Below are 15,519 nucleotides of genomic sequence, written 5' to 3'. Positions count from 1 at the left end.
TGCTGACTTCTGTTTCTATCGTTAGGGCAATCTCTCTTTAGCAATAATTCTCGTTAAGTGGAATACTTTTATAAATCAGATTTAAAAAGGCCAAAGTGCTGTCAAAACCATAAAGAATAAAAGACACGTAACCAGCGGGACTTCAGATTTATCACAACATATGGGTTTCAGATTGAAATTGGCCTGCCGAACATTGATAGTTTGCAGCAGAGTCTAGCGAAGCAAAAGCTTGATATCTCTCGAGTCTAAACCAAGATCATTTGACTTGTGGGTTTGAGAGTGAATCATCATTTAGCTATAATGCTTTCCGCTCTTTGCTGATCTTTTTTCATGAACTCATGATCTTTCATTTAACTTAAAATCTCAGGATTTTGTTTAGAAATTACTCTTTTCTACTTGAAAAATGATCCGCATCAACTAATGGGAAATGTGAATATCCATTAATTTTAAGCGTTTATTGGAATGCAATGGACACACAACTCCAAACAAACATCAGCCTGTTTCTAGGAAAAGGATCAGCTAATTAAGACGCAGCATTTTCTCAGCACAACCATTTGCGTCTGCAAAAAAGGGAATTGAACGATGACTAACTCTTTGGCAGACAATCAATTACAATAGAATGATTGTCTACTCTAAGCCAACCTCTAATGTTCAAGCTGATATAATTCAGATCTAGACAATGGAAATGGAAAAGTCAGAAACTATAATATCTCCAGAAGAGACGAAAGGATCACTGTTGTCCCATTATGTTGTGTTATAGATCAGATCTGATCTGAATGTCAAGAGTTGTAAGCACTCATCTTAGATTCATGTATCCCATTATTATTGTTTCCTCTTTTTTTATAGTTTTGTATAACAAATAAATAAATAAACCGTCCGAAACAAGACAAAAGTAAGGCTATGGTGCGGGATGAAAGCAGGATGAGAAGTGTTGCTCTCACAGATTCTGCGCCGCAACATCAAACACCAAAAGATACAGTCTAAACCCCTCCAGCTGCTGTGGGTTATTCACAAACTTCTTCTCTATCTTGCTATGAAGTGTAGACAAATCTATAATGCCTGCAGCTGCTCAGGCAGAGGAAGACCCACTGTTGTGAGTATTCATTCGCAAAGTTCAGTATGAAACAACGCAGGAGGCCGGTCAGGTCAGATGAATACCACTGTTAGTTGAGCATCAGTCAGGTTCAGGGTGTGATCACTGAACAGAAGGATTACTAGCCGATGTATGCAATGGTGCTTTGAGATGCTGGAAAGGCAAATCATTGTTCTGTATTATTCTTTCTAAAAATAGACGTACATTTTTCTCCACAGCTGTGCTGAACCTCACAAAAATGTGCTATTTTACATTTCCATATACATTTCCCAGGTGCAGTTTTGAGCCATAAGGCAGTCTAAGGTGCATGCTAGTAGACCCTAATTCTCTGAAATCAATTGTCAGCAAAATAATTCCATTTACTTCATTAAAACGTAATTGTAAGGCTTTATAATCAAAGTGTCCCGACTAAGTTAATGTGAACTGAACCAAGTCAAGCAGTTCATCGTGTTTTCAAAAAAAGGCCTTGCCTGACATTTTACAATAATCAGCTTGCCTGGGTCTTTGGGCATTTTGCTGCAATATGAATTAACACCTTTGATGAAAAAATGTAATTACGGTGTGTTTCAAATCCTTCTTTTTACTGTAACTAATTATTCCTTTAATGAGTCATTGTTCACCTGGGGATCCCATCACATTAAACTGCATTTGACCCTGTGAGCATGTGGGTGGTAATTAGTGGAACGATGATATTGTCAGTTGAATATGTAGTTTAAACATATTTAACTGATTTGTGTAAACTACACAAAGTGTGGCAGAGGTCCCTCATATTTCTTTCTTTCTCATTTTCCACATCCAAATCTATCAGCACAGCTAAAGGACGTTTTGTCAAAGGACAGTCTGAGAATCCATGCTCAATAATCTACCCCGACTTCGAAGTGATCTGATAAAGTCCCTCAATCAAATTCTGCATATTACATTTCAATTGGTATTTACAGGAGGTTTAAGTCTCTTTGAGCATTTCAAGGTACTTCAGAGATAGAGAAACAGCTTCCCCTAATTCTGTTGTTGAAATGTTTAATATACTGTTGTTTACATTCTTTATTGTTTTTCTTAATTATCCTTGTGTGAACTCTAAACTGCCCAATGCTGAGCTTCAACCTTATTCCTGATGCGGCTTTAACAACTGTATTGTCCTATATGGATCAATAAAGGTGTATCTTATCCTATTTGATGTTATTGATACAAGCTTCTTCTTGATAAAAATACAATACCAACCAATCTCGCTTTTATTGGATATCTCTGGATTGCTCATAAGTGAACGTATTGGAAAGTAAAAGTAACTCTTAGAAGAATTGTTAACTAGAGATCATATTAAGTTCTTGGATCGGACCAGTTAGGAGCATAAATGAGTTATTTTAGAATAACAAAATAATAATGAATCAATCGACAAAGTCAAATAAAATGTTTGTGATGAATAAAATGTTGTGAGTTGTTCTTACTCAATCTGTGAGAAGCCAAAAGCTGTGTTAGAGTGTAGCTAGGGTTGGAGACAAATGACCACAGGGAGATGTGAACCCACAGTGTTGCACAAAGCTCTCGGTGTTAGAAAATAAAACGTCCCAGGAGAAACAGTTGGCCACACCACAGAGTCATTCATTCTGCATCATGACCTGCCTGTCTGTCGGCTGCAGCAGGGCAATGTGTATCCTGTGGCATCATTATATTAGGAGTCGGATCCGAACAGCAACAAATAACAGGAGGGCGGTGGTGTGGGACGGGGTGCATGTGTGTGTTTATGTGACAGCCAAAAATAAGAAAGGAAAAAAATAACGTTGTGGAGTGATGCCATGTGCGCGAATATAGAAGAATCCACAGAGCCATAGAGGCTTAACCTTGGCTTTCCTTCTTTAATCCAAACACTTCTTAGGAGGTGACCCACTGCATTATTTCACATTAGTGGTCCTCCAGAATAGAGAACAACAAACAAAATCTAAAGCATTTACAAGCGCATTTCACTAGGAACAAAGCATTTCCCAATAGATAAAACCAGAAATACAAGCCTACACTGAGGTTTAAAGAAAAACACCTACAACAGGAGATCATATGAGACTGACTCACATCTGGGAATTTTAAAAAACTAAAAAAGGCCACAAATATAATCGGTTCTCAAGGCAAATTCTTATAATATATGAAAAAAACAGAATCCAACTTGTGCCACTTTCATGAGTATATGTTTGTATGCATACAGTGAAACCCTCAGCCTCTTGTATGTTTAATAATATCATAAGACACTGATGGTAAATCCATATTATAAAGAGATCATCAGAGAAGGTGTGAATGCATCATTCCTGCATGTTTTGTCAGTGTTAGTATTACAACAAGGACATCTCTTTTCTCTCATTTCAGGAACAATGCAATATATAATTTAGTTCCAAATCAGATAAATTATACCTTTCATAAAATTGAGCTTTTCCCTGTTGTTATTCCAACTTAGGAGTTGACATGACCGCTATTTATGTTTAAAAAATGGCAATTACAGTCACTACAAAATAACATTATGGCACAAAGTGCGTGATTTCTGCTCAGCACACAGAAGAAATTGCTTAGACCAACAATACTTGGCTCATTTAAGTCAGCCGATGCTACAGGGTATTATTTTTAAAAGACGCAGTAAAAAACATTTCAGTAAATAATATTGAAAAATTATTATTAAGGCCAACTATATTTCTATCGATTTCAAGAGTAAATATGTTTGCCGTAAATAATGAGCATGCAATGTGCACTTTAGGAAACCTCAGCTTGCCGATCTGGATGTTGTCACTGAGGGGGGGCAGACTATCACTTGGACCTGATGAGCTCTAAAATTCACAACAACAGAACAGTGCATGTAAACTCAATGTGAGACCTTTGCTGTAAACCTCTTATAAAAATCTCTAAATGTATGCAGGTACAAACAAATCTTCTGACTAGCTTAACCCACCGGCGGACTGTTAGTCATTCAAGAACTCCATAGGCTCTGATTTGGTGATTTTCCGGTTAAAAAATGTGTAGGTGAAAACTGCAGAATTTACACCAAAGTTCAATATGAAACAGATCCCATCTTTGCCCACATCTATTGAGCAACACGGGTTGATAATACAACATTGATGGTCTTATATTGCCTTCCATTGTGCATGATTTACAACTCCAATGTTAGCCATTTAGGCAGCTACTACTTTAAATCAAAGTTACAAAGGCAGCTTCATAGGTGAGTGATATCAAGGTAAATACCAATTAGCTGCATGTGTTTTAATAGAGCTCTGACGTTTTTTTTGTGTCACTTTCCAAAATGCCAAAAGTCAACGTGCAGAAGACACTGCCAGTCTGGTTAATTAGTTGCAGACTTATGTAATGTGTCAGGAAGAAAAGTCTGAAAGATGATGAGAGAGAAAAAAAAAAAGAGGTTCAACAGATTCTAACTAAATTGACAGGAAGACATTTGAGGGTGCCAAGACCTCTGACACTCCTCTGAATGAGCTTAACTGCATCTGTTTCCATTGCAGGAGATTGAGTGGTTCATTGTTCGCTGGAATGTATCTGTTATTTTTTACACCCAATGTTTCTGGGAACAGAAGGTTTCTGCTGAGCTGTGTAAAAGGGGTGCGAGTGACCTGTTACTGCTAAAGAACTTATACAAGCTGAGCAATCTATCTCAGTACTGATGTGTTTTGGCTGTCACTTCTCACCAGTACGAACATTCCTTTTAACAGACACTCTGACATGAGAAGCACCAACACAAATAAATGTCTGTATAAATGGACAAACACTGGTTGAATTATGAGCCCACTATGACAACTTAAGAAGGTTATGTTTATCTAATGAGATTGCACTGCACACTTATTATTCTAGATATGGAAAAGCTTAACTGCCATTTGGAAAAGAAAAAAAGGTTCATAGTTACAATCCAAAACGGGAAAAAGACCAGTGAGACTGAGACCCAGAACTCAGATATCCCAGTCTCTGTTGGTATGTGACCTCCATTAACACAGCAGCAGCAGAAAGCCAGGGAAACCTATTACTTCTCAAAATGCTGCAAAATAGACCTCGGTAGACATATTGTTACTCAAAACCCAAGCCTTTCAAACCACTAGTTGCCAGTTCATTGCCTCAGTGCCTTCCGGCAATTGAAAAAGCACAAAAAGATTTGATCGGCGCCTGGGAGTTGAGCAACAGTGCAGCAATGGGGAAAATGTCTGCCTTTCTGTCCCAGCAATAGGAAGTGGTTTTCTGTCCTCAGTTATCAGCTCATCACGGTAAAATACCGTCTTATCTACAAACCGCTATCTTACACACGGCTAATCATTTAAATCACATCTGTGGTTTTTGGCTAAAATTCACTTTTGGAGGAGATACTCATTTTCTGGCAAGATTAGGTTATAGGCCACCATGTCTCCTCTCCCACAGCAAATAGTCTTTGAAATTGATATAAAGTTAAACACCCCAACCCCAAAATGGCTACAAAGTCACAATCACAGGTGTGAAGACCCTTTCAGTGACCAGTAGTACAAGTTTGATCATTGAGTCAACTTTCAGATGTCTGATTTCATCATTCCTAGAGAAAGATAATCCAGGAATGAAAATATCAAAATATAAAGTGTTGTTGAAATCTATGATTGGTTTCCACACTACACAGCAAATGACGAGACAAACTGTGTTGTACTTCAACCTTGTGTTTCAAGCACTACAACCATTTTCATTGTTATATTGAAGGGAGTTATTTGGCTTTTGGTTAGTAAAAGGGGGGGAAAAAAGCACACTAACAGTCACAATGATGTGATGAAAAGAGAGTAAAACAAGTGACAGCAGCAAATGGCAATAAACAACAACAACGGAAAACAGAGAGCTAACTCCATCTATCCTGTTATTTTACTTTTTTCCAGGTTCTTCCTCTGACTTTATAAGGATTGAAGAGTGCAGATGCACCGAGGGAAAAGGCTAGATTAAACAGTGCCAACAAAGAGTGATTGCCTGCATAGAAATGTCAGCACGAGTCATTTCTGGGAGAACTCACAGCATAAAGTTACTAATTTAAAAGGCGGGTTTGTGATGAGAAAGAAGCTTTCACTCGCTGCAGACAATGAAGGAACTGACACAAAACATCATTTAGGGTAAATCTTTGAGGAGCAAAATGTCTTTTACAGATGATGTTTAAAAGCAAAAGAGTGCGTTCACCCGATTTATTCTGCATCTTTGTTATACTTTTTGCTAAACTTTTGAGTCAATAAGTAGTTGCCATAAAGCAAAGTGTAGATATGAGAGTAACAAACAAAAATGAAACTCTAACAAAAGTTGCTTAACCTGGTTCTGCAATAAACCCTGAGCTTGGTTCCGGGAATGTGCATACACAGCCAGTGTTGAAGTCCCACATGTAACTGAACCCTTTTACCTACAGCTGCACTTTTCCTATTTTTAGTTTTAATGAGTTTATATATTTGCAGTGTACTTGAGGCAGGGCTTCCAAATGTAAGCCGGTCTGACGTAGAGGATATCAGCTCTTGTATCAGCGCTTCAACTGTCTGAGGAGAAATCCAGAGCACATTTGACTTAAGTAATCAACTGTAATGGTACAAAAAGAAGCAAACAACTCCTCCTAGCTGAGAGACTTTTTCCATGTGTTGTATGTTTTGATAGGTTTCAGTGAAATCCAGATAAGAGTGACTCACAAAAGGGCACTTAAGTTGCACCTCAAGCACTTACAGCATTAACCAACTCAACTGCAATATATCAAAGCAATTGCAGAAATAAGCTGTAGATATTAAAATTAAAACAAAAAAATGTCGTGTAAAACTTCAGTTAAACACAATTTAATGCATCTTTCTTAGATATTCAATACATGAATACAAAACTAGACGATAAAAAGCATTATCTGGATAAACTTGAAAATGGTACCAACATTAATATTGTTTTTCTACAAAGTCTACATACTCAACTGTGGAGTGTATTGACATACATTAAAGCTCACTTTGATGGTAAGTCTGATAAGGTCTAAGGTAGTAAGGTAAACATGCAAGTCTACCGTACTAATCATAGTTGGCTTCAGTGTCACTGTAACAAAGTGTATTAAAGTGTCAAAAACTACATTCTGAATATGTTGTGATACGGCTAAAAATATACCACAAACTTCACATATTTCACTGACAAATGATTTTGATTATGAAACATTTTTCACTGGTGGAAGATTATAGCTTGTCGAAAATTTGAATTTGAATTGACACAAGTCGAAAAAGTCGTTATCACCTCTGTGTTTATTCAGAGCTTTAGCAGCATAAGATAATTCACTAGACCAAAAATGACACTACTTAGCATTCAGAAAGCCAGCACCAGCCGATAGCTCCCCCTTATCACTAGACCGGGATGTAATAGAGTTGAACTGTATTAAATTATTCTGCCTTTTTTTTTTTGTCCAGAGAAAATATTAGCATTTTAGATAAATTACTAAACCCTAGCCTTTATCTCACTTTTGAGAACTTATTATTTTACACACTGCCTCTCAGTTATGGGACAGAAATAAGCAAAGATAATGGAAGGTGCTTTATATTTCATCCTGAGGGTTATTCAGGGAGTTTATGACATACAGTAGGGCTTTCCTTTCAGATTGCCATCAGGCGCTGAAGTGTTCGTGGTCTTTAATCAAAATTTACTGGATTGTCCAATTATATGAGCAATTTTATTGATGCATTAGAGAAAAGATGAATGTCTTTATTCAGACGGAGTTGAGGGATATTGGAGTGACCCTGTCCAAAGAGGCCTGTATTTTAAATTACAGAACAGATGCTAGGAAAAGGAGGATTGCTCTTGATACTGAGATACAGACTGAACCAGAAAGATCAATATCTCTCTGGCAAAAAGGTAATCAATTGATATGCTTTTAAACATCTATTTAAAGGGTGCTGATAAACAACTTATTTGACTACACCAGTGTGTAGTTTATAAAGACTGCAGAAAAACTAGACAAGTGTTGCTACGTTACTCCAAACATTTGACACTACCATAGTAACACACAGTCCCACTGTTACTATGTAAGTGTGAAGGTAACACAACAAAGAAAGAAAAAAAAAACATATTATAAAAGCTTGTGTTTAACCATTATGGTAAATTATGTTCATATAGCCTGTCATCAATAAGAGCTTATCATAATTTTATTCTCTGGGAAATAAAAACCTTTTATTCTAAAGTGGTTCTCACAAGAATGATCGATAAGTTGCAGGTAATAGTGTTCTTTAGATGCTTCGAACAACTTTTGTGTTGTGACTCATTGAAATCCAGCTATGGCTAAGTGTGAGCCCCATTTCAATTTGCCGTGAGCATGTCAATAAAAAAAAACGCAAAGATTAAAAGGAGTTTCATTAAAAAAAATTGTACTTTACCATCCCGCTGATCATTGTATGATCCCTTAAAATACTCCCTATGTCCTCTTCGTATGCTCCAAGTTGGGAACCACTATTCTTGACAGCAAATTCTTGTGCTGCTAGTATTTTTAAAGAAATTGTCTATGCCAATGCTTCCAAACCATCAATCTGATAATGTATTCTGCAGTAAGGAAAAAAGCAAACAGATCCAGTCAAAACCATTTCCCTACAAAAAATGTGAAGCCTACTTTTAAGATAAAAAAGGAAGCAGAAATACTGCTATACTGTTTGTACTTTATTATTCTTCCTCAACTACTGTATCTTTTAGATAACATTTTCAGACCTCGGCTGCAACCCTGTTGTGAATGAAAGACATTTTAAAAAGTTCACCGAAGGAATTAATGACGGTGGGTCAGACATGAAGCCTCTGACTCCCCGCCAAGTCTGACCTCACCCTATCCAACTGGACACTTTGCCCTTACACGATCCCAGATGATGAGATATAATTAGATACACCAAGCAATCAAACACTGGTATCAAACAGAGCCCGAAAAAATCCTGAAAAATCCGGAGTGCCGGCGGTAATGGCTTCGTAAACAGCCCGCTATTCTGGTAAGTAATGACCCGTGAAGGAACCCTTCTGTGAGCCAGTGGCTATATCCAGCCGATGGCTTTTGGCCTGCTCATGAAATGTGCACTGACATTGACGGAGTGGGACAGGTGGCAGAGGCTGGAATGGAAGCCAAGGCTAACGCCAATCACTGCTTCTGCCCCCAAGAGGTTTGCAGTGCTCTGCCTGCTGAGGTGTCGCCGGATTTCTTCCAGGTCACCATCTGACTCCACTGGAAAAAACTGGAACAACAGAGCTGAGACTTGGCATCTCCCTCATCCACTCATTTGTCATGTGTAATTAGTAGTTGTAGCATTGTGGGAGACATACCCATAGCTACATAACTGTGGAGTGACTGATTTGCTGCTGCAGATCATGTCACCCAATCAATCCATCGAGATACAAGAATACACTTTGCAGCCAGCTGTCACAATCAAAGGCAATTGTGTCGCAAATCTGTTGTACTTCATTATGGAGGTCCAGAATTCAATAGATACAGTGCTATGGCTTTAAATGCAGTATAGTTATATTGTAATACAACTAGGCTACAAAAAGGGTCAGGGTATTTAGGCTATAGTAAAAACATAGTATATAATGCTACACATATGGACCAAAATAATATTATACATATGTCATTGTTCAACACAATGGTAAATATTACATTGGAAATACCTACTGTTGCATTGGTAATGTCTATGAACGAAGTAAGTCACACTCCAAAATAGACCAACACATAAGAAATACCAGCTCTTCCTTTTCTGACTCTAACCTCCACCTCTGCTGTCATCTTTCTCACTTCCTTTTGACAGTCTTGTTACTTGATATACAGGAAGCTTTCATTGCTATGGCAACAACCGAGGCTCAGTGTGCAGTTGACCAGCCGTGGGTCATCTTCTGAGCCCGCTTTTCTGTCTGTTTTGTGTCACTGCTAGACTAAAATTAACTTTATGATGTAGAGGTTGTAAACCCAGGGTGTCACTTCTGTTGCTGCTGAGACATAAAAACGACAGGATGATGCGACTGCTGCTTTGTACAGATTAAAAGGAAGGAAACGGAAAGTGGCAGCAAGGTCATTATATTGAGACCCAAATGAAATTACTTTCCACCTGGTTTATATAATATTCCTCAAAAGGAAAATCCCGCAATTTTACCCGAAGTGAACTTCATAATGGATGCAGGTACAGAAGAGGGCATTGGTTATAGACTGAATCTCATTTGACTCGGAAAATAAATGTGCAAAAATGAAGTCAAGGTTTGCTTAATGGGGGTCTTATAATACATTTGTATTCTACTTCCACACATTCTAGGTACTGGGACACTTTTTTTAGAAGCGGTCAAAATCAATGCAGCACAGGCAGCACAGGCAGCACAGGCTGAGGTATAACTATTAGTCCATAATTTAGATAAAGTTCCAAAAGCAATCGGTGATACTTCTTACTACAAAGAACATTTTAAAGAGACAAGACCATACCAAAAAGTCATCAATCCCTAATGCAACAATTTTAACATTGACAAACTCTATAAAAGCTGGACAGTTGCATTACATGACATATAGTCTAAATTGTAGTCGATAGGAACAGAAGTTTATTTATTCCACAACCTAAATTTTGATCTCGGAGATTATATCTGTATTAGCTTTTTTCGGGAATAAGCACTACACTAACAATGTTGTTAATAATGAAGAAATATGTCACTAAAGACACCTTTATGTCTTTCTTTTGGGTTTTTGCAATAGCTTTTGAGCAACATCTAATCTCTTCGACAAGCGGGCATTTAAGCTATGGCGACCCATACAATAAACCAGCTGGGTAAACCAATGGTTGTTTTTTTATATCCTTCAAGTCCTAGAATTAAATTTCACATATTCCACCATTTGGCCATGATAACCAGTTAGTGTGATATGCTCTGATAGAACAGTGACAACTGTTTTTAAGACGTTGAAATATGTTGTAAATACAATTTTTAGGCCCGGCCGTGGCGCAACTGGCTGGGGCACCTGCACCGTACGCCGGCGACCCGGGTCGATTCCCGGCCCGTGGTCCTTTCCGGATCCCATCCCGACTCTCTCTCCCACTTTCCTGTCACTCTCCACTGTCCTATCCGATTAAAGGCAAAAAGCCCCCCCAAAAATATCAAAAAATAAATAATTTAAATACGATTTTTAGCTTTACTAATTTCCAAACCATTAGGAACTCCTTAGCACCATCTTCCTCAACCGCTGGCTACATCGTTCAGAGAGCAAGTTCTATAACCCTGCAACATTAAATCATAGAGGGAGAGAACTAAAAACGCTCAAACCTCAGTTTTTAAGGTTAGAGGGCAATACCATTAACTATACCCACACCAATGAAAAAATGAGTTATATTCCCTAAATAAAAGCATGATGCTAGTGACTAACAAAATGTTAACCTCAATAGGATAAACTCAATCCAGCACACCTAGCATATGACTAATCTGGTTCTAAAGCCTTTTATCCACTCAATGTAATCCCCTTCCATCTTGTTTTTACTCAAACCAATCAATGCATCCACTTTACACTCATTTAGATATATTTATTTCCCTTTGTTTGCCAGGGAAAAGTCTTTCAAATGTTGACATTTCTTGATGAGAAAACTTGCTGTATCATTCAATGTTTGTGTTGTATTTCCATTAGCCCTTCTCATTTTATCTTTTCAAATTGTGAAATGTCTGCAAGATGTTAAATACCAAATACAAATCAGAACATTTAAAATTTGAATCACAGAGGAATGAAAATAAACTGTTACTATTTGCACATGTTAATATAGTTATATAGGACATGTCTGCAGAGAGAGACGAAGTTTCCGGAAGTTGAGATACAACGTCTTCTAATTGGAGTCTGGGAAGAGGTCAAGGATGATGGCAACAGAGGTGGCATTTAACCTTTTAAAGATGAATGCTCATTTTAACGGCACAACAGATATTAAACTGAGACTGAGCTGGCACATGACACAGAGTAGAATCTGTAAAAACAAAGAGTGGGTTCACTCAGAGGATACAGTTCATCAGCAGTGAAGGAAACTTGCAGAAAAAGGCGGAGATAGACTGAGGGCAAAACGGGAGAGGAAAGGAAGCAGCCTGGCATCGTTTTCCCTTCTGCATTCAAACAAGACGAACATGTCCGCCCACCCCTGTGTGAATTGCACGTAAGACAGAGGATATGACAGGTCTTCTGATAAAGAAGTGCTGCTGCGAGGATACATGACTTTTTTATGCGTGTCTTGTTTCTCCTACCAAAAAAACAAAGAAGGGAACAATCTCAAATCAAATTGTTTCCATGAGCGACAAAAGACAGACAGGAGTGATGTGAGCACTGGCACTGCACAACCAGTACCTGCAGCTCAGATCTCTTAATTACATCACGACTTGCACTGAAGAATCAAAAATGAAGACACAAGCTTGGTTGGATTAATAATTCCTGCAGATAATAGCAGAGCTAATTAATATTCAGCCCTGAGCAGCATTGAGAAACTTGTGAGAACATACATTCAATCAAATAACTGTTGCATATTGTTTGTTTTCATTGTAGATTCTCCTTTAGCGGATAGAACAATTATTAAAAAGTGATATAGTCAATTGCTGATTTGCAATTATTCCAATTAACCCCCCCACCCCCAAGTTAAAAAAAAGCAGATATTGTACCCGACTCACGAGCGCAGCATATAATTACGTATTCAAACGACATCAATTTGTAAAACAAGCATCTTTATAATTCCTAACGGGTGAGAGCAAAATAAAACGATTTGAAAAAAATCCTCCCTTGAAGGCTGAGCTGGGCACAGTCATGCTCTGCAGTGTTGAATCTAAAACTAATTTTCCTACTGTGGGGTCTTTGGTTTTTAAATGTTTTCTTTTCTTTTTCAGTAGCAATGATGAGTAACACACAAAATCACAAAATCACCCCAGACGGCGGTTAAACCATGTTTTTGTTTGAAAATGTAAATGTTGCTTCATCTCCCTGCAGGCAACACTGAAGATTTACAAAAAAACAAATCCAACATAATTAGTAAATACAGAAATACTAACTGCAGCTCTGTTTGCCAGTCAGAAAATGGCACCAAGGTCATCTGTGGTGTATTTAATTGCCGAGGGTTATGGTACTGTTCACTAAGAGTCAACACCAAAAAAAAAAACTGTTTGGAATTACAGCACTCATCGGAATAATTCAGTCTTGTGAATGACCATTTCTGCTGAAGAATATGAGTGTTTTTTATTATGTTTTTTAACCTATCTCTGAACAGGAACCTTAAAAAAAGCGTAGTTGAAGCTTTCATTCTCATTAGTTAGGCTAGGGCTAGTTCTACAATGCTGTATGTCACATTCATTACTTAGTAGCAAAACACATAAGAGCAAAGTAATTACCCTGTAAAACATGCACAACAATGAAAGAAAACAACCTTGCTGTTTTAAATCGAAAAGAAAAACCTACAGAAGGTGAAATCAAAGTAATTTTTGTTAATGCAATAAAAAAGTGGCAATAATCCTAATTGAAACAAGGACTGGGCCACCTTGAGTACCCAGCAGGCTAACATGCTGATCATGTTCTTACTACATTAAGGTTTGACAATAATCTCCTGGCCTGTGGCGCGGCTGCCTCACCCTGGCAATCTTTCTTTGCCATCGTCTAATTAAGCACAACACCCTTGATATGAACACACTGCAGATTGGCCGTTGAGGAAGACGGACGGCTGACAGGACAGCTGGGTATTTAGACGGAGTGTTTTCTGTCACAGCAGAGGAGAGCTGCTCCTTCAGTCCATCAGGGAGGCTGGGAGGATGTGTCAGCGTCCGCTAATGTCGGATAGCTTGTTGACTCTGCGGGGGCGGAGGGTTCTTGCCAAGTGGAAGCTCGACTATGTCTGAAGGGGATCTCATGGAGTCATTAGCTGAAATAATTGATTATTTATAGTCAGATCAGAGATGACCTTGATAGCCAGCGCTGGGGTGGACAATTGCTCAGCTTTGGCAGTGTATACATCAAACTGTGTTTCATTTATTTTTTTGGATCAGGGAAGGAGCGCCAAGCTGAATGGAGAAGTAGGAGGTAATGTTAATTATGCCAGCAGATGTAGGTTAAGCAGAGAGGATGGCGGAAATGCGCCGCTGCTCGTCTGAAAAACAAATTGATGAAACCATGCGCCTTAACAGAAACTGGACACTTTACAATATACATCATTTTGTGTTTGAAATGAAGAAAATATACAATTGGCTTCTTTCAAATGAAGGTTGCTAGACAACAATTTGCTTCTAACTTTGATGCAACATTTGATGCAGAGTTATTGTTTCAACATAACAATGATCCAGTGCACTTTACTAACTTCATAAAGCATTTTAAATCATCCCATATGGCTGTAATGAAATGAACAGGTGCCCACATTCTTTAGCCAGCGAGAATGACTTCTTCCTTTCTCTTCTTTCGTTTCTGTCATATCGTCCTATCAGTAATAATGTGACAAAACCAGCATTTATGGCCTTCCAGCCGTAGTCTGCATGCATCCTGGTTTTTATCCAGCTCGTCATCATGTTACTGACAACCATAGAAACGCCAGGAGAGCACCGAGTGGTCGGGAGGCACCATGCTATCTCCGGCCTCAGCATGATTCTAAACGACACCATTAAACAAGGTCGTAATTCTCATTTTATCTGTGCCCACATGAACGTTGAAATGATGACGTCCTGGGGCGTTTGCAAGACCGGGCGCTTGGACTCGGTGAAGAGAGCCAGCGGGGGGACTGAAAATGTATGCAGATAGCCAGAGGGCAGCGTTTTAGGGGTCAGAGACAGCCTGTTCCAGCCTATCGTAGGTGAAGACCCCCCAACAGCAAGATGTTTTATGTCAGGCTATTTCAGACAAAATGAATAAAACATCCTCTGGTTTTTACTGTGGGGCCAAGTTGAAGCTGATCAGGCCAGCGCCAAATTCAATGTCAAATAATGTCAGTAATACAGAGTCAACAGCACTCACGGTGCCAATGTACTATCCTGCTGACCATTTACTGCTAATAGTGAGCTCTTTATAGGCTAAGTCTCTATGCGTGTCTCCATCCATCCATCCATCCTTGGCTGAGAAGTAATCAGTATTACCAATACCCATTAATGTATATATTTATACGTTTTATTAACTGATAAATGCTTAAATAATTTCCAGAGCCTTAATGGATGTTGAAAGTTCAGTTCAAAGCCAAATGATAGTCAATTAATAATGTTAAAGATGCCATAGAATGCATCTATCTGGTAATTTAAATTGTTCTCTGATGTCCACAAAGAAGGTATATAACTTTGGTTGATCCAAAAAGGTCCAGATGCAGTTTTACAGGCCCCTTTACAAATCTATGATTTATAGAATGAAACAAGCTGAATTGCCTTATTTGGGGGGTCATTTAAATAATTATGACGAGCTCTGCCCTGATTGGCTGGTTTACAAGGAGCAATCTATGGCTGCCTCAGAGCCGACAGAAGTAAGTGAA

This window comes from Eleginops maclovinus, chromosome 11 (assembly GCF_036324505.1).
Source record: "Eleginops maclovinus isolate JMC-PN-2008 ecotype Puerto Natales chromosome 11, JC_Emac_rtc_rv5, whole genome shotgun sequence".
Taxonomy (NCBI): Eukaryota; Metazoa; Chordata; class Actinopteri; order Perciformes; family Eleginopidae; genus Eleginops; species Eleginops maclovinus.
Note: the sequence above shows the minus strand (reverse complement) of the source record.